This window comes from Simochromis diagramma, unplaced genomic scaffold (genome assembly GCF_900408965.1).
Source record: "Simochromis diagramma unplaced genomic scaffold, fSimDia1.1 OVJJ01000816.1, whole genome shotgun sequence".
NCBI classification, from domain to species: domain Eukaryota; kingdom Metazoa; phylum Chordata; class Actinopteri; order Cichliformes; family Cichlidae; genus Simochromis; species Simochromis diagramma.
In genome coordinates, this window is record NW_024386908.1 from 3912956 (window position 1) to 3933045 (window position 20090).

The following is a 20090-nucleotide window of genomic DNA, read 5'->3' on the forward strand; positions in this document are numbered from 1 at the left end:
ATACAGTAAAGATTTGATTTGAGACCGTGTGTAGCCCAGTGGATGAGGAAGGTTTCCTGTTTTAATGGAAAAACTACCACTGTGCTTACGAGGTGGTAACCTTAATCTTTCCTGAGGCACATATGAAGTCTTGGAAGCAGCAAGTATTACTAACCAGATAAGTCAAACATATCATGGAATAGACAAATACATAAATAAAACAATGCAGTTAAAAAGGTAAACGTACTTATGGCTCTAAAACCTTTTTGGTTTTTCTTGTTTTGTTTTTTACCTCCAAGTCACCCATGAAAATGAATTTCTACATTCCATGTCCTTTTTGGGGGTCATAGCACACATTTACTCTAATTATTTTGCAGTCAAAACAATTTCCATTTTCTTCTTTTATGCAGTTGATTAAATGCCACCAAAAAGCTGCCAGATTACCCCTCTTTGTCTACTGAAGGAATATTAAACTGGATGCTCCTCAGCACAAATAACAATATGAACTGCCACATTCTGAATGTCTGTTATCATTTTAGCTCATTAACAACTGATCCAATGGAGCCACTTTTAACCGCTCCCTTATTGCAAGGGAGTCACCACAGCAGGTTCAATTCCAATTTTATTTAAATAGCACCAAATCCCAATAACAATTGTCTCAAGGCGAATTATATATTCTAAGGTGAAGACTTTACAATAACGCAGAGAAAAAAGATGAAAACCCCAACAATCATATGACCTCCTATGAGCAAGCGATTTGGTGACAGTGGGACAGAAAAACTCCCTTTTAACAGGAAGAAACTTCCAGCAGAACCAGGCTCATGTAGGGGCAGCCATCTGCTGCGACCAGTTGGTTGGTTGCTGTTTAAGAGAGCCAGAGATGAATAATAACTAGTGATTAAATGTAGAGTGGTGTATAAACACACTCCATAGCTCCATATATTTGATTTGGAAAAGTTTTACACCAGATGCTTTTCCAGACACAGCCCCAAAGAGGAGTGGTTTATTTGGCAAAGAGTGAACCAGTGACCTTTTATTTGCCAAGCTAATATGTAACCCAGTACACTATGGCGCTACACTACTTACTGAGCCAGTAGAAGTTCTGATTTCAGGTGTTTATTCATTTAATTTATGCATTCATGACACCTCTATTACAACAAAGTTACTCAGCTACCCAAGTTATTCCCATCAGTCCGTTTGTCCATCCATCCATACATACATACATACATCCAGCCAGCCATTCAGCCATTCAGCCATTCATTTTCTTCCATTTATTCAATATAGCCACTCTGCAATCATCCACTGGTTTCCCATTCTTTTGTCATTTAGATGGCAGTCTAGAATTAACACCAGTCAGCTAATGCTATCAAACCTGGTTAGAAATTACTGCTACTGTATGGGTACGTTGCACAGATAACTAAGATAACTGATAATTAGTGTGACATAAGTTGTAAATAAAACGCTAGTTCTTCACTTTACAAAACTGCAGCACATTCTTCTTGTCATTCTTTTTACATTAAATGGAAAATATAACGGCACCCGCTGGTGGGCTACCGGCCTACTAATGGCCAACTTTCAATCTTAATGTAATTTGAACTGGTAAGTTGTGAAAAATGAATCCCCCGACAGTTGTCATGATGTAAGACATCAGCTATAAAGGCCTGTTTGTTGGCTGTAAATATGTTTATTTCTGTCATGAAGTTGGGCATTGTAACATTGGAGTTTTTGAGTCACTTTTGGAGCCAGCCTGAAGTGGCCATTAGTGGAACTGGATTTTTGGCAGCTCCTAAATGGCTTCACATGTCCTCTGGGATACAAGTCTCTCTAGTTAGGATGTTATTAGAAGGTAACATCCAAATAGCTGTATCCTCTGTACAGCTATTATTTTAAACTGTAACATATAAAAAAAATTTCTCCTGTGATAAATGTGCTTGTTTGCTTGATGTTACTCATTTACAGTCAGAACGCCACTCTCTAATCCAACAGATGTTCGAGATGTGACATAAAATTCTGAAGGCAGCAAGTTTCATTGGAGCTTGGAAACTCAGTAAAGTTGCCCACTGGAGTTTCTTTTTGCAATGCGAATGTTGGAGTCTACATTAGTTAGGATTTAAAAACCACAGTGTATAATCCTGACCCCACATTACAGCAGCAGGTAAAACAGAAAACACAAGAGGATGTTTCTGCCTAGAAAGAGACGAGGCAGTCAGATGAAATAAGTAGCTACGGTGAACTGTTGCAGTTTTAGCTTCTTGTGAGTCTCTCAAAGCTTCCTGGAACCTTTAACAAAATTTCAATGCAAGATGTTAATTTGATAGATGTATTTTTCTACCTTTTAACAGTTGTGTGAACAGCAGAAGAATGATGGGGCATCTCTACTGATGGGTATTTTATGGTATAGTTAGAGTACTCACTTTACAGCCTAGACCCCAGTCATCACCAGCTAGAATTGTCTCTTGTACAGGTGTGTCCCTCTGCAATATACTTCTTCCAGAACATTGCCATTGCCTGAACATTGAGCTCAAAATGGGCAGAATCTCTCTCTTTTGCTCTGATTATTACCAAAGTAAGTATTACCAATCAAGATGGAAGCAATAGAAGCCTAAACAGTTTTACACCACTACTCAAGTACTTCATGGTGAAATTTACATTGAATTAAGCCAGTTGCTAATCTAAAAACCTTGTCATATACATGTTTGCTTATGCTGTCCAGGTCTTGTGCCCAATGACGAGCATGCTAAGCTGACGGCTGCCATTTTTGTATCAACTGCTTTGCATATTGTGTTTGGCCAGTTTCACTCAGACTAAACCACCTAAGGACGTGTCGGATGTCTCCTAAAAATTGCTGAAGCATAAATTTCCTCATATATTTTCTCTTAATATCAGATCGTTTTAGCGAGCCTTGCACTTCTGTGACCCCAAATTGTGCTCTAGACACTCCAAGAGCCATACTACTTTGATGGTCTGGTCTAGAAGTACACTCATACAGCACTAACTGCTTGCAGAGATGTCTTTTTATTTTTTAGAAATATGAATAAATACACTGCTGTGGTTTGTGCAAGTTAGATTATTTTGTCAGCCATCACCTCTGGGGCCCTGTCGTGTAAAAGGAGATCCTCGTCTTCTTTTTTTTTCTCTTTACCCTCGTGACACAGTCTGAGGGAGAGATGGGCAAGACAGAGCTAGAGAGGCAGAGATGCAAGCGAGGAAACTCAGAAAAGAGTGTGAGAGGCAGAGGGGTGGGACAGAAGGTTTGTACTGCTGCAAGGGATACAGTAGAAAATGTTGCCTGAAAGTGTTCACTGAGCTGCGGCAGTCTAACTCCTGCTGTTACCCCTAGACATGCTGAAGCATGCCTCTTTATGCATGCATGGGATGCTGGAGGAGATTTTTTTTTATTTCTCTCATGCACTCTTGCTATCTCAGTTACCCCCACCCACCCACCCCACTCTTCAGTGCACACACTCTTCCCACAAGCCACTGTCAGTGATAAACCCTTCCATTGTCATAGCGACAGCATAACATGCGAGTTATGTCTGCCTCTTTAGGTTTGAAGAGCTCATTACAACATCTGTGCAGAGATCCTATGGGCAACATTTCACTGTATGTGACGTGAGCAGTGTACTGTAGGCAGCCAGCTTACTGCATTCAGTTAAAAGTCATGGTTTCTTTTTATTTCACGCTGCTAACTCCTCCCTGGGTTCTATTCATGTAAGATAGCCATTTGTACCATCTGAATGCGTTCCCAGATGATAAGTGCCATTTGCACAAATGACACATTTTGACTCTGATAATTTAATACGATATTGGACTAACGCTGAAGAAAACATCCAATGTAATCTTAGGCAAAAACCAGAACATTGTCAGTCATGAAAAAGATACAATCTGCATAATTTCAGGGCCATCGCTGACCAGATGGCCCCTGTGTGAATGTGATTTTTGCTCAACCATTCATAGCTGTGTCTTTAATGGGAGCCAAGTTCTTTAAATCATCTACATTTATTCTGCTGAAATGGGTGCAGAAATCTGAAATCTTACAATCTGAATGAATTACTTTCTAAACTATCAGTCTGCATTGAATCGTCCGCAAAATTCAGTTCCTATTTTACTGTTCACTGTTTGAAAAGTTTTGCTACATAAATGTAAAAAGGTGTAATTGCTGAGCTCTCCATTCTTCATGTGCTTTGTGTTGTTAGGTTCAGGGAATATTAAAGGGCAGGTAAAATATGTAACTTTGTTTAAACCGGTTAAAGTTAACAGATTGTCTTAGTGACAGAAATCCTTGCCATGATGTCGGTGTAGTGACCCAAGGCTATGGCAGAGGCCCGAGTTCAAATCTGCTCCAAAGCCATTTACAGCATGTCTACCCTCTGCTCTCTCTCCCAGCTTTCCTGTCTTGTCTCCACTGTTATATCTCAGTAAAGACCCCCAAAGTACTCATTTCCTTATCCAAACTAATCTCACCTTTTTACTTATCTCAAATTTGCTCACAACAACTATGAAGAGATTGTGAAAAGCGTTGTTATAGATAAAAACAATATCGATCAGCTTAAAACTCAAAATATTTGTTAATTTATTGACTGAACAACTTCAAAAACGGATTAAGTGATTTAAAAACATGAAATTACATTAGATTTTAAGGATTTGACCTTTACAAAGTTCAGAATTATTATTTGTCATTGCTTTATTGTATTTGGGTTGGATAGCACTATAACTTGTTAATGTTGGGGTAAAGGTTTCGAAATAAAAAAGCTAAAAAAAATATTGTGATGATCTTATGTAATTATATTACCATGTAATTATCAATTATTATGTTTGGTAATAACAATGTTGGTAGTTTGCATTAAGTTACCAAACTACTTTTATTAATTTCAACCTTTAAATCAGTTTTCCTTTATTTTTTCCTCCTTATTACTGTGTTACATCAATTTTGGTCTATACTGATACCAATCAATTAGAATCAATTAGTTTTTTTTTTTTTTTAAATTGGGTAATTGTTGAATTAATACCTTTTGTACTGAACAGTTACCCCATGTAGAGTGCCAGCATGTAAGAAGAAGAAAATGAATCTTCAACTGCTGGTGTGCAGAAAATAACCAGCTACAGCTGCACAATGCTGCACTGACCAGTTTAACTTTTGAAGTACACTTCCTGACTTGACTTGACTATGAATGTTCCTAAGATTCTTTAAGCAGCATGTTAACCTATAAATTAAAATAGTGTTTTTGCACTGTGATATTATTTATTTAGGATCTAGTAAGCATTCTCAACCACTGCCATTGGCTTGGGATTTTGAGTCTTCCCCCTTCCAATCATGTAGCTGTCAGTCACATGTTACGGTGTACATATTGCAGGGGAAAATTTTCAGTAACCGTTTTGCACATACATTACGAGCATATGTACATTTTGTATTAACAGCTGAAAAATCAATAATGAGATATTTCTACAGATTTGTTACTTGGTGTCGTGTCCACCAAGTAACAAATGGCACTGTACCTCCTGCACCTCTCAAATCATGAATAATTGCAACTCTATAGCAATTGTGTAATTGCTATAGACCAAATTGTATATCATTGACTCAGGGCAGTACTGAATTCCATATATAATACTGGGGGGTGATTTCATTTTGATGAAAAATGATCTGTTATCACAGGAAGATGCATGTGTCATCCGCTCCCCAATTAAATCAGAAGCTTTCTGTAGCAAGCGTTGTTTGATGAATCAATCCTACACACTCACATAAATGTAATTACTTCATTGGTCAATGTCTGGGGAGACCACATTGAGCTCTGTGTACCCAAAGCTTCAACAGAAAAAATGAATGGAGAGAACTCCTCACCATTTCACCCTCCTCTTCATCTCCTGTAGGATCTGTCCCGTACAACTTAATTATAAGTATAATCATTCCGTAAGAGCAAAAGTTATCCCTTTATCAATTCCGTTTGGCCCCTGGATGACATTACAAGCAGGATATGAGTTTCACATCAAAGTAGCTTGTACCCCCATTCATACCCACCTACACCCAAATACGCATACACAATTTATCACTTTGCAGCACTCTACCAAAGAAGGGCATGTATTATTCAACATCATGCTAACGTCAATTAAAGAGGGATCACACAAAAAAAATGAGTCATTTCTTTTTTTAATTCTCCTTACCTCTCAGCTATTGCGGTGGGGGTGGAGGGTGGTTGACATCTGTTGTTATGGGTGCTGTTGCGGAAAGGTGGTGATCATACGACGGGTGTTCTGTTTTTTTTTTTGTATTCTAATCCCATCTTGCATAGAGAGGACAGATGTTGGCAAGCTAATTAACAAATCCTTGGGCGATGTTGAAGTACGTCTTCGCGTTCAGAGGCTGCGGGAGGGAAGGGAGATGTTTTGTTGGATCATAGACTGTCAGCATATCAATACGCAAACATGCACATGTAACTAGTTTATGGGTGCCGGTAGTAGCATTCACTCTCTCCCCTCCGCCACCGCCACCTAATTCCCCAGCTTCTGGAGTGACACGTGAGTCTGAGAGCAAGGGAAACCAAAGTGAGAGACACAAGGCACAGAAGAGGTGGGGTGGCTCTCTTTCCATTTCCTGTTGACACGGCATGTCATCACCAGCCATCAGCTGTTGCTGTTTTATGTGCAGTGAGACGGAGGCATCATATTATTGCTTTGATGAATCTGATAAAAAGTAAACAGAATATTTCAACACTTTTGCATCAGAGGGGTATGTAATAACTTGGAATCCATTTTCACAGCAGTTGTTTTAATAGATTTTAATTGGGACATAAGTGCATATTAAACATCTCTGTCAAGTGCACTGATGCATGTTTCCCCCTTTTACAAGTTGAATATCCAGTCCTTCCTAAGCCAGCCCATCCTGGATTTGATTCCAGTCTTTCTCCCTTTAGGACAGGGGTCCCCAACTCCAGGCCTCGAGGGCCGGTGTCCTGCAGTTTTTAGATGTGTTCTTGATCCAACACAGCTGATTTAAATGGCTAAATTACCTCCTCAACATGTCTTGCAGTTCTCCAGAGGCCTGGTAATGAACTAATCATTTGATTCAGGTGTATTGACCCAGGGTGAGATCTAAAACCTGGGGGACACCGGCCCTCGAGGCCTGGAGTTGGAGACCCCTGCTTTAGGACATGCCTGAAAAATGCAACTTAAGAGGCATTCAGGAAATATGGTAGTTAAATGCCCAAACCACCTCACCTGACTCCTTTTGATGTGGAGCCCAGATACCTGTTGGGGAAACGTCAGTTCTCCCACTTGTATCCACAATCTCATTCTTTTGGTCATTACTCACATCTCGGGACTATAGGTGAGGGTAGGAATAGAGACAGAGATAAACTGATAAACCGACATCTGTAAATCTCCCACTCCACTCTTCCCTCACTTATGAATGAGACCCCCAAGACACTTAAACTTCTCCACTTTGGGGAGCAATTTGTTCCTGACCCAAAGTGGGCACCTTTTGCCAATTGAGAATTATGGCCCCAGATTTGGAGGTGCTAATTCTCATCTCAAGTGCTTCACACTTGGCTGCAAACCACACCAGTGTGAATTGGAGGTCATGGCTCGATGACACCAACAGAACCACATCATCTGTGGAAAGAAGAGACGAGATACTGAGACCACTGAACCGGGAAAAAAAAGAGAGAAAATTATTGGTCAAAGCAGCTAACAGTAGCCCGAACCCTTCCACCCCTCGGCTCCATCTAGACAATTTTGACCCTATGTACACTTTAATCTTTCTTTGAAGGGAAATACTGCCAATATTTAATATAGTACAACACAAAAACCATTTTAGGCCAGTTGGGGAAAATGAAAACAAACAGCATTAATTTAGAATTACGTTGCTATTATCATTCACTCCCTTTTATGCACTTAGTCTCCATCGCATCCTTAGTGATATATCGGTCTCTTCAGCTGCCCCATTAACCTGTGTTAGAAATCAAATTAAAAAAAAGAAGAAGAAGTCAGCCTTATCACAGCGATCCTTGTATATAGTGGGTGATCGTGGCTCAAGAGTTGGGAGTTCGCCTTGTAATCGGAAGGTTGCCGGTTCGAGCCCCGGCTTGGACAGTCTCAGTCGTTGCGTCCTTGGGCAAGACACTGGCCCTCTGACCACCACCAGTGGTGGTTGCCTACTGGTCCGGCGGCCTCGCCTCTGCCAGTGCGCCCCAGGGTGGCTGTGGCTACAATGTAGCTTGCCATCACCAGTGTCTGAATGGGTGGATGGCTGGTTGTGTAAAGTGCTATACAAATACAGGCCATTTACCATATATAAGCAATGAGATAGACTGAAGACAAAAACTAAAGCTGCTGGCCAACTGATGATCTGAGCCAAGAGAAAGATTAATGACAATTCTCTTCAACTTCATTACAAAAATGTGGCTACTTTTATATTACAATGTTTTTTTTTTATTTATTTATTTAAACAGTTAAATTAAAGCAGCTTTAAAGATTTGTATTAAGCGAGCATCTGGCTTCAATTATGAGAAATGTATGATGGTTATTTTATTTTATTACCCATACTCAAAATCCAAAAATCAGCAAGTGTCTTCTGAATTGTTTTTATTGCAGTTTTTGTAAGAACCTTAATTGCTTAAAGTGCTCTTTTCTCTCATTGCTATTTATCTTTAATACTTTTTCCATAGTTTTCGTCCTTTGTCTTCAAAGCTTCAAGAACTAGATCCATCCATTCTTACACTTATCCAGTTAATGATCACAGATGGGATGGAGCCTATCCCAGCTGTCATAGTACTAGAGTACACCAAAGAAAAGTCACCAGTCTGTCACAGGGTCAAAAAAAGTACATGAAATTTGACTAATTGTCCAAAAGATTCCTAATGGATAATGAAAGAGATAATTAATGGATCTGATACATGTTTGTTGCTTTGTGTTATGTTATGCATTGGAGTCAGAACTAAACAACGTGCGTCACGGTAGCTTTAATTTAAACCTGCAGGTAATTTGTCTCAAAACTCACTTTCTCTCTCAGTTTTCTTCCTTTTTTCTCTCTCTCTGCCCAGTTTTGTGCTGTTGACTCGACTCATGCTGGCCTGTGGGCCTCTGGGTTGACATTTGCTTTTACGTCTGCACTTTAGTTGACTCAGCTTTAAGCGTTTGACCAGAGGGCTGAACGTCCGCTGACCCTCACGAGGAACTTCACCCGCCCTTGTGATGCTGACAGCTCACAGGAATGCAGAGCGTCAATGATTCGGTTATTAAGTAGGTGTTTAGGGCTCACAGATGGATACATTTATATACTTAGACCTAATTATACACACCATCAGACTCACTGTCACTTTTCTAGTCTGTCTTCATTTTTGTCATTTTCACACAAACAAGCACACTAGCTTACACTGTTTGTTATTACACTAATATCCTGCAGGTTTACCTTTACCTCCCACCAAATTTAACCCCACCTACCTTTTATCTTCATGCCCACAAGTACAGTTAAGGAGAATGACGCACACACATAGCCCGACACACACTACGTTCAACCATCTACATAGAGTATGCAAATTCACAAGATTGCGGAGAGAGGGTACCAAATAATGAATCCTCTTCCTACTATTGCAGGGGGATGAATGGCCAGGAGGGTGGAAATAGAATTCCTCGATTTCATAACCCCGTTCTTTTGTTGTATTGTCCTCCTCTGTAACGAGGTCACCTCAAATCACTCCTCACGCATGCTGGAAATCAGGGAACAGGAGTATGTTAAGGGAGGAAAGGGGAGAGAATGAGGTCTGAATGTAATGTCAGAAATTCAAAGGGTTCTCTGGGGCCAATCTTAACTGTGCAGATATAGTAGAAAATGTGTTGATGTCTTTGAAAAGCCGCATTTCAACCTGCACCGTGCTCGGAATGAATACGAATTGTGATGCGATTCTGAATGTCCGGCTGGAGTGTGTGTGCGTGAAAGCGGTTTCGTTGAGGTTTTCTGGTGTGAACTCGGAGCGTGTGAATGTATTGTGCGACTGAAATGAATTATCAGAAGCTTACGAGGGAAACACGCCTTTGAATATACATGCAGGCTTCCGGCCCATCTTTCAATCTTTCTCCTTTCCCCATTTGCAGACACACATACACACACACACCTCCTCCACACTACACCTATAGCCAAGGGAAGGGGCACTAAGTTCTCATCCTTCGGGAACCACCAAGGGAGATTAACTTGAAGTATTTCTCCCCGCATGGTGGTTCACTTCTGTAGTGCATCTAATCTAATGCACACATTATTCAGCGAGGCTCTGCATCTATTAATGGAGAGCACAGCGAGATTTATCGCCCAGGTTTAACTTTATGGTAAAATAGCACATTAAGCAGATGATATCGCAGCATATATGAAATGATTATGCTGGCTCGCCAATAGAAAAGAAGAGGCTGAGGGGACCTGCTTAATTAAATGCAAGGTTTGCTGGTATACATCAGTTTTTCCCCCACTTAATGTAAACCGTGAGGATGGAAGCTCTTTTTCCCTTTTGCTCCCCTTTTACTTGTAAAGATCTGATTTTAATGTTTCATCCCGTCTCCTCCCGCTCCCCCTCCTTCCTCCCTTCTTACTCTCCTTCTCTGCTGTGTCATCTCTAGAAGCCATTGTGCCTTAATTTCGTCTCAAATTTCCCCCTGCTTACAGGATTTTCGCAAAATACGACGCAAATGGCTTTCTCCCACAGCAGTTGTAATCTCCTTCTCACCACAACAGAATATCACGCTTGAAGTCCATTAATACTCCAAAAATCGTCTGCTTGACGCTAAGAGTTTGCACTCAGAAGGGTTTAAACTGACACATTATTGACAAACTGGGAGTAATGAGGGCTCTCAGCGGAAAGCCGCGACCTTTGTGTGAGGACACGCACTCCGTCAATGGTCACATTCAGGCTGCCACCCATTCCCGATGTAGTACAAGCATATAGGCCTCCGAATTCAACAAGAAATCCCAGCATGTAGTGTCACGCTTAACAATGTGCCATGTTACTTGTAAAGTGCAGAAGCTGTTTCCTTACGGGCATGCAAAATTTAGGTCCTGTTTGAGAGAGACGGATTTGAGCACGACGCAGTGGCCTTTAAATAAGCCATAGATTTCTTCTCTGTTTTTTTTTTTATCAGGGTGAGCACACAAACCCTGGGATAATTCAGGCAGAATTGAATGCTCACTCTATTTTTTCCGTCCTGCTCCTCAGAGCTCCCCGAAGCTTCTTTATTGAATAGCCCTAGATGTTGTAAAAGGAAAGTGGGAAGGGACCACCAGTGCTGCCAGAAATGCAATGATGGCTCCAGGGTGAAGCAGTCAAAGCATTAGTGTGTGATGGGTTTGCATACTGCAAGATGAGTGTATATATTATATGCACACGCTTTATATTTCATGTGAGTGAAGTTAAGATCAGAGCGCTTCACAATATAAAAGAAAGACAAAGCATTAAAGCTTAGCTATTTGCTAGCTTAAAGAAAACATAGCCTGTATCCCCACTTGGGCAAAGATCATTAAATGCTGCTATATTAATGGTGCTATTAATGGTGTGTGTGTCTGTGTGTGCCAAAACCTTTTAATGGTTGCATCATAAAAAATAATGGCAAAAAAAGGGAGGCGGGTATAAAGTTGACACATCACCTCTGAAAAGCCCTTCAAGCTAGTAGGGGAGAATTTGTGCATCTCATTTTGAATACTTTAGGTAGTATACATTCATGGTGTACACTGTGTATGCTACATCATGCTTGTGTAGTACATTACCCTTGACAAAGTAGTGTAATATTTGCATATGATGACAGATATCGTGGCAGCTAAAACAGTTTGTGAACATTTGACACTTGTTGTGCAACTGACAACACATACTGAATTCTTGTACTCTGAAAATGTTTTTTACACACAGACACTAAACAACACCGTAGCATATATAATGTTTTCATGGTTCATGGTTTGATCCAGGAGTTGAAGCTGTGTCACAACCGCTTTTCTACATATTTCAGGATGTTAGTGGGGCAATTTGAGGTCTTGTTGGCACAGTTTGGGCCATGTCTGGGGAGGCAGAAAAATCAATCCAGAGAGCCGATTGACCTAGAGAGCATCTAGCTCTGTGTCTGAGGTAAACTAGCATTACTATTTATTAAGCACCAGTGCACAAGTTAAGCTACGAGCACACTTGTTGCCAAATTCAGGGGTCTGACTGGTCAGATCTGTTTTTTCCCATCAAAAAAAATTGAGCTTGGCTCACAGCGATAACTGCGGAACATTTGTCCAGCTCAATTACCCGGTCGGTGTGAATGGCTGCATTAAGAATAGATGAGTCAGAGAAGTATTTTAACGCACAAAATATCCGGTGTGTAAATGCTTTAATAGGCTGAGTGACAGCGGCTGGCAATACAGTAAGGCAAATACAAAAAATTCACATGCACCTGCATTTCACTGCAGAGCAAATGGAGACTCTTGCAAAAAGAAATGTAGAGACATGACATAACTCCCACAGCACACATACCTTATTATAACATGAGCAACAACAGCAGCTCCAACTACAGTATGCATACATTCTTAGCTTCTTTCAAGAAATGCATGCATAAACATGCATTCACATAAAAACACACGCACACTGCATTGCATTAAAATACTCATAAGTGGTTTCCTTGAGAGAGCGTAGGTGGCATGTATAGGGGCATTTTGAAATACTGAAGCATATTAAGTCTCTGCACTCTTAGACAAACTGCTCTTAATAGGCTTTTCCTCAACTCAGTGGGAGTTAGCCGTGGAAAAAAGGGTGACAATGAAATACAAATGATCCTACACCTCTGAAGATTGCTTGGAGGCATGTTTATAGTCATCCATACTTATAAAAGCTTTAGTTTTACAGGTACTGCCCCAAGGTTTGGTACATATGAAAATGAATAAGTCTTTTTGGTAAGTAGAGAACTTTTGGTTATGGATAGGAAATTATACCTTGCTTGAATGCTTTTATCCTTCATTTTCCTTTCTTCTGTTTCCTTCGCTTTCCTGTCCCAGCCCTCATATCTGCCATTTTGCAGTCCACTTTCAGGCAAGCTTCTTTTTTTGATAGTGCTTAACACACAAGTTCCTCGATTCTTGCCACTACCTTTTCCTTTTTGTCTGTTGTTTCGCTGCTGTTAAAGGTCTTCATCAGCAGCAGAGCAATAAAAGGTTTTATTTTATGGTAAAGCAAAAAAAAAAAAAAGACAATTTTGCTTTGCCATGCTGTTAAAATCACACAATTGCTGTCCAAAACATCAGTCTCTGCCACAGGAAGCAATTTTGATGTGATTTAAATGGAGACAAAATGTGTAAAAATTCCAATTACAGCTGTGTCTACTCCCCTAGTTCTCTTTTATTTATTCCTTTATCCAAATCAGAGGAGGCAAGAAGAAAGGAATAGAGAAGGAGAAAAATTGCATCCATGCCTCCTACAAACCATCGTCACTGGTGGTTATTTGAGAAGCGTGGCTGTAGTCTGCTTTGTGGATCCTGTTGTCCACTAATCATGCTCTGAAAGTCTGTTTTAGACAAAACACTCGATCCAAAGTTCCTTCTGATGATAAGCCAAAACCTTACACGGTAGCTCTACTGCTGTCAGTGTGTGAATGAGTGAAAAGCAGGGAAATTGTATGGTAAAGACACCAAAATACCACGAACAGACTGATTTGGTGGAAAATAATTGATTTTATTTGGACCAAAGCCTTAAAAGGCGTTAAAATGGGCATTCACTCTTGATTTTGTCTGATCACAAACAAAAGATGGCCATCATGAATAAAATTAAAATTTTTACAGTGTAATTGCTGCTCAGCCACACATTGGCATTTGTCAAGGAAAAACAGAAAAACAAAAACAAGTCTAAACAGAAATGATGGTGGTAATAAATGCAAAAAAGAAAGAAAAAAACATGTGTGGGACTCCAACAAAGAAGGAAATGTAGTTGAATTTCAGCAGCAGAATCTTCTTTGTATGATGCATCCTCCAGCTGTTATCATGACCACACTAGTGTAGATGCAGTGCATCATACAGTTGGTACTATTTACCCACGTTTGTTTGATCCATGTCACACAGCGTGGCTTGGAATAAATTTCTAAGATTACAGAAATTGCAGGATGAAGGCGCCTTTAGACATTTGTCAAGTTTCCTCCTGAATAAATCTCCTAAAAAGCCCATGAAGTGTTATTAATCATCAGCTATGCTGAAGCCTTGGATATGGAACTTTTAACACCTGCGTTATTAGATAGCGTTATCATTACAAGTCACCTGCTGTACTCTGATTGTGAAAGAAAAAAAATTAAGATGTGGTGATATTACATGGAGTCCATTGTAAGGCTGAGAGATCCTGGCACGACTTTATAAACCAAATTCAGTTAATTACAACGGTGTGTTTGAGGTACCGGCATATTTTGAGTTGCCTCAGCCATTGAGAACAGGAAAAAACACGCTAATTCGAGAATTGAGACGTTTCCACTTAATAATATCATTCCGCTTTCAAGAACTGCCACTTTCTCTCCACATGGCTGATGTCAGCGTCCCTGAGATGAGATAATGCACTGACTGAGGTTACAGGGCAGAGTGAGGGAAGATGGGGCAGGACAGAAGAGGATGGGGCTGGTGAAGGCAAGGAAATAGAAAAGACTTCATTTCATGGTTTTTGCCTTGAGAGTGTCCTTGTGTGCTTTGCATATTTATGACAGTGAGGTAGAAAATCGGAGACAAGATTTAGAGTAATTCCCAATTGACCCCCCTGGCAGTAAAATTGTAATAATCCAGAAGCCATCTGATATTCAAAGGTATATTAACTTAGTGGGTTCACTGTCTCCCTTCTCCTTGACTATGTGACTCAATGACTGACCACATTTGACTGTGCTGGAGCATAACTGCTTTATTTGCCATTTTTACTTCAGGCTTACAGATGGGTTTTCTTTCCCCAAAACATAATGCAGATCTCTCCACCGACCCTCCAAATCCAAACCCTTACGTGACATTACTGGGTCATACTATTAATATACACAACACTTTGGGCGTGGGGAGGGTTCATTGCCTCATTGCATTCACCTCTTTAAATATTAGAGTATTTCCAAGAATGCCTTCCTTCTTAGTTGTAAAGCCACAAGCTGCGTTTGTCAAAATATAGTTGCTTTAAATTGCACTCTACTGCCTAGTGGAATAAGCCAATATTTGACTGTTCATTTGACATAAATGTTTTTCTTCTCTGTCCGATAAAAGTGGCTGAAGACATAACAATGCTTTCTGTGTATTGTTGTATTTAACAAAAGAGGATAATGGAGATAATTTTCGGACCAAAAAAACCCTAAAAGCTAGTCAGTCATTACGAAATCAAAACAATTTCAAAATAGTCGACACATTAACGTCACATCCACATCATTTCTCAGCCTCATCAAAATCCCTTTTGAAAACTAAGTCCCTCAGCAGGAACCTGTCAAGCAAATCACGGAGGAGTACAAAGTGCACTGAAGAACCTTTTGCCTGGTACAGATCAATTTTCTTTGTGATCAGTCGAGCTTGATGAGATAAAAGTGTTTCAAAACGTTTTAAAGGCAAAGCTGTTTCCCTCTCTGTCTCCCCAGTCAGCCACTTTGAAGGCTTAAGGCTTTTCCCCTTCTTTCTTCTCTTTTGTTGACTACACTAGGGGTGTTAAAGTGGGCTTCTCATTTTGTGAGCGCAGCTCGAAGACAGAAAGAAGCCACCATGCAGAATATCATAACTAACAGTGAATGTATTGTCGAATCAGAAACTAAATCTGCCCTTTTTGTTTACCCTTTTCAGGTCTTAAATCAAAGCTGTGATTTTTTTTTCCTGAAATATCATCCCCCTCTAATTTGGATATTTTTGCCTGAGAAGAGGGAAGGGGGGCACGACGGGATTGTAGGATCGCAGTGTGGTTCGGGATTTAAACCGGCATGGGTGGTGGCAGTCTGTGCGAACGCCAGGCTCCGGTGTTAGCTACTAGTCTTGCCAAGGCAGGCCCCGCCACATCAACAGGATTTCCCCCTTGGCGGACAGGCTGGCGTTGCTGGCCCTCATGGCCCTTTGAAGTTATAGGCCCCCTGAGTCCCCTGGGAGAGGCTTGGGATATGATCCCTCTGCTCTCTCTCTCACACACATCCACACTTTGCCAGGACACAAATACACACATATTCGCATATCCACATTGATGCAGGCACCGACACGCAATCTGCTCTCGCTCAATCGAGCACCCAAAAAAAAATACGATCTGCCTCCGTGTCTGGCAGACATGCACACACACAAACACACGCGCGCATATCCACCGAGAAGCACACAAACCTACACTTACATCTGTGTAGCCTGTGCTGATAAAGGGCAAGCAGGAAGCTCCCAGAGTGCACCTGGCTCTGTGTTGATAAAGGAGCAGGTCGCGGCTCCCAGCATGCATCCAGGGATGGGCCAAGAAAAGAGGGATGAGGTTGACCGACAGAAAAAGAGGGGGATAAAAGTGTAAAGCAAGAAAAAAATGCTTATTATATATTGCTATTCTTCTCTATTTCATGTCCATTATCAAATCCCAATATAAAAGTATTGCATATTCTAGCAATTACAGATAGCAGTATGCCTTAAGGTTCCCCAGAGAATTACAATTGATTTTAGGGGTCTTTAATTTCTCCTTTAAGGCACCCACAGTTCATTTCAGAACTTCTGTTAATCAGTTCAATCTGTGGGTCTTAGATGTTCAAATCAACTCTTTTTAACTGTTTCACAATCAAGGTAATGGGGAAAGAGAGATTTTGCTTTTGCTTTTTCTACTTTAAAAGAATAACCTTCTTTTACAGTCAAATCCCTCTGTTTTATAAATCAACCTGATCTGATTAAATAATAAACCAAAAGAATCCAATCTTTTTTTCTACAATTAATCCTGTTAATGTAACTGACAGAAGGATAACAGAGATTGCTTGCTATGATAAATAAGTGCAAATGCATTCTGTAATACATGTTGTAAAGCGTGCATGCAATTTTTGCAGATTTTAGTGGATAAATCTATAACATCATACAGTTCTCAAACTCACCCATCCAAATCGTTGAATTCAGGTGTTCCAGTCACTTTCATGGCCACAGGTGTATAAAATAAAACACATATACAGACTGCTTCTACAAGCATTTGTGAAAGAAAGGGATGCCACCTGTGTAACAAGTCCAGTTGTGAAATTTCTTTGCTACTAAATATTCTATAGTCAACTGTTAGTGGTTATTATGACAAAGTGGAAGCAATAGTAAATGATAGCAACTCAGCCGTGAAGTGGTAGGCCACATAAGGAGCATAGTGTGCAGAGGTCATCACCTTTCAGGAGAAACCTCCAAACTAGCTCAAGAACAGTGCACAGAGAGCTTCATGCAGTGGCTTTCCGTGGCTGAGCAGCTGCATCCAGGATTTAAATCACCAAGCACAATGCAAAGAGTTGGATGTAGTAGTGTTAAAGCACACCGCCACAGGACGCAGTGAAGACGTGTTCTCTTGAGTGATAAATCACATTTCTCCATCTGGAAATCCAATAGATGAGTCTAGGTTTGGTGATTGCCAGGAGAACAGTACTTATCTGAGTGCATTGTTTGACTTTGCAAAATGTAAATTTTGGTGCTGGGGAGATTATGCTGTCTGGTTGTTTTTCAGAATTCAGTTCAGCTCTTTAGTCCCTGTGAAAGGAATTCTTAATGCTTCAGCATACCAAGACCTGTTGGACATTTTTGTGTAACCAACTTTGTGGGAACAGTTTGGATTATGGTGCCTTCCTGTTCCAACATAACTACAGACCAGTGCACAAAGCAGTCCATAAAGAGATGGATAAGCGAGTTTGGTGTGGCAGAACTTCACTGGCCTGCACAGAGTCTTGACCTCAACCTGATAAAACATCTTTGGAATGAATTAGAGCAGAGACTGTGAACCATTCGATATGGGTATCTGACCTCACAAATGTGCTTCTGGAAGAACGGTCAAAACATCCCACAAACACACTCCTAACTAGGGATGGGTATCGTTTAGGTTTTATCTGATACCGGTGCCAAATCGGTACTTTTGAAACGGTGCCGGTGCTCAAACGGTGCTCAAACCGGTGCTTAAAGAATGGAGAACACAAAATTGGTCCAAAAACCTCTCATGTTCAGCTGTTTTTTGTAAAAATATAACAATGTTAGCCTTTTCTGCAGCTATGGGGCATATATGGTATCACTCTTGGCTGGAAGCAGTGCTTAAACAATGGAAAAAACACAAACTTTGTCCTAAACCTCTCATGTTTAACTGTTTTCCACTTTTTCTTTGGTCATTTTAGCCTTTTTAGCCAGGGTGAAGGGAGTATCTGCCATCAAACAAGAGGACAGCCGCATGTAGCTATGATGATGTTTGCTAGTTCACCTTACATGCATTAATGTAATAACGTGGTTAGCCTACTCAATGTAAATTAGCTACTCACGCAGAGAAGAACGGCTGCTGCTGCCACCATCATCCGTCATCATTTCTGCTACACTGGCAGGGCTAGGGGCCAGGACTCTCCTCTTCGTGTTTTTGGGGGATGTTGCATAACAGGCAACCCACCCACAGTAGATGTGCTCGGTGTGAGGTCTCGCAGCAAGCTATCAAATACGGCGCATTTCTGGGCTTTTAAAAAAAAAAAACGCTATGCGTCGCCAGCTGTTTAATCGGATTCTTGGTGTTACCTCCTTTGACAGTATCACAGTATCAGCTTAAAGCACTTGTTGCAGGCTGCTGAGTTTGCATATTTTGCTGTGAAGTACAGCCAGACTTTTGACCGCTTCGCCTTGGGCATTTTTAATCTGTAGCTCTGCTCTAACTGAACGTACGTACCTGGCCCCGCCTACTATCCTCGGAAACGTAAAATGATTGGCTAGAATCTAAAGTGTATCACAGCTCAGGAAAAAAAAAAGCACCGAAATAAAGCACCGAAATGTGCGCTGCTTTTCGGTCTGGTTACTACCGTTTATGTCAGAACCGGTGCCATCATGGCACCGGACACCGGTACCCATCCCTACTCCTAACCTTAAAGAAAGCCTTCCTAGAAGACTTGAAGCTGTTATAGCTGCAAAGTGTGGGCTGACATCTTATTAAACCCAATGGATTTAGAATGGGGTGTCAAACAGACACTATGACAACAGCTATATCTGTATATATATATATATACATACAGATAAGTAACACAGATAATTAGCACCTCAGTTTAAGAGTGCTGTAGAATTTTTAGTTGTTTCTATTCTCTCTTGCAGCTTTGCACATATCCAGCCTGCTTTAAGTGAAAAAAACTCTAAAAACCAAGAGTATGGTACCTACCTGACACCAAACAGCTGGTAAACAAAGTTGGATTTCTGCAACTAAAGAGCCAGATGGCTTTTCTTTGCAACTGGTTTGCACCAAAACATATCTGGAAGGAGCAACAGTAAATAAATTATTGAGTAAACTGTGTTGTACTAGTTATGTAAATAGGCAGCTGTTAGTGATCAAAAAAATGAAAGTGGATTGTATTGTTGACTTATTTTCTTCTTGTCATCATACCTTGCGTCTGCTGGGCCGGGGTGACCAATAACCATTGTTTTTAAAAGGAATACTGATAATGTCGATTAAAAAAAAACAATTTTAAACCAGCGAGTTTATGCATAATTTAGGGGTGGTCCCTTCCTGTTCCAAGACATGATCCAAGGACTCTAGTGTTAAGGTCATTACTTTCTACTTTCTACAAGCAACTATTTACACTGATCTCTGTTCACTTTACACTTGCTGAACTACAAACCACCTAACACACACACACACACACACAAAGGTAATGCAAGAATATAATTTTTTTAGAGATTTGATTTGGTGTGGAGGTTTAACAAACACAGTGAGGTTCATTAGTGTTTGCACAGTCCCCTGTGGCAGTTGTAGTGGTTTCTACATCAGAGGTGAGATTGAAATGCAGGCTTTCCGCCTCGCCATAACTGTTTAGGATTGTCCAACCTTCATTTTCTGTCACAGTATTTTCAAGATGTAGGAAATACCTGCAGGACTTACAGAGAGGCTTAAAAATGAAACAAAAAAAAATTACTTTTTGTTGTTGGTATCTCAAAAAATGAAGCAAAACCCACTAAGGCCACGACACAAAGA

The 20090-nt window shown here is 40.5% G+C and overlaps 1 protein-coding gene and 1 long non-coding RNA gene across 3 annotated transcripts in view; both read left to right on the forward strand.

Moving 5' to 3' along the window:
* Positions 1 to 20090, forward strand: part of tafa5a (TAFA chemokine like family member 5a) — a 160850-nt gene that overhangs the window by 10206 nt on the left and 130554 nt on the right. The window lies entirely within an intron of this gene.
* LOC120735603 lies at positions 1568 to 17955 on the forward strand. The gene is made up of 3 exons (XR_005696312.1): positions 1568 to 1582; positions 3597 to 3598; positions 13976 to 17955. It is a non-coding gene; the product is annotated as an uncharacterized LOC120735603 (long non-coding RNA).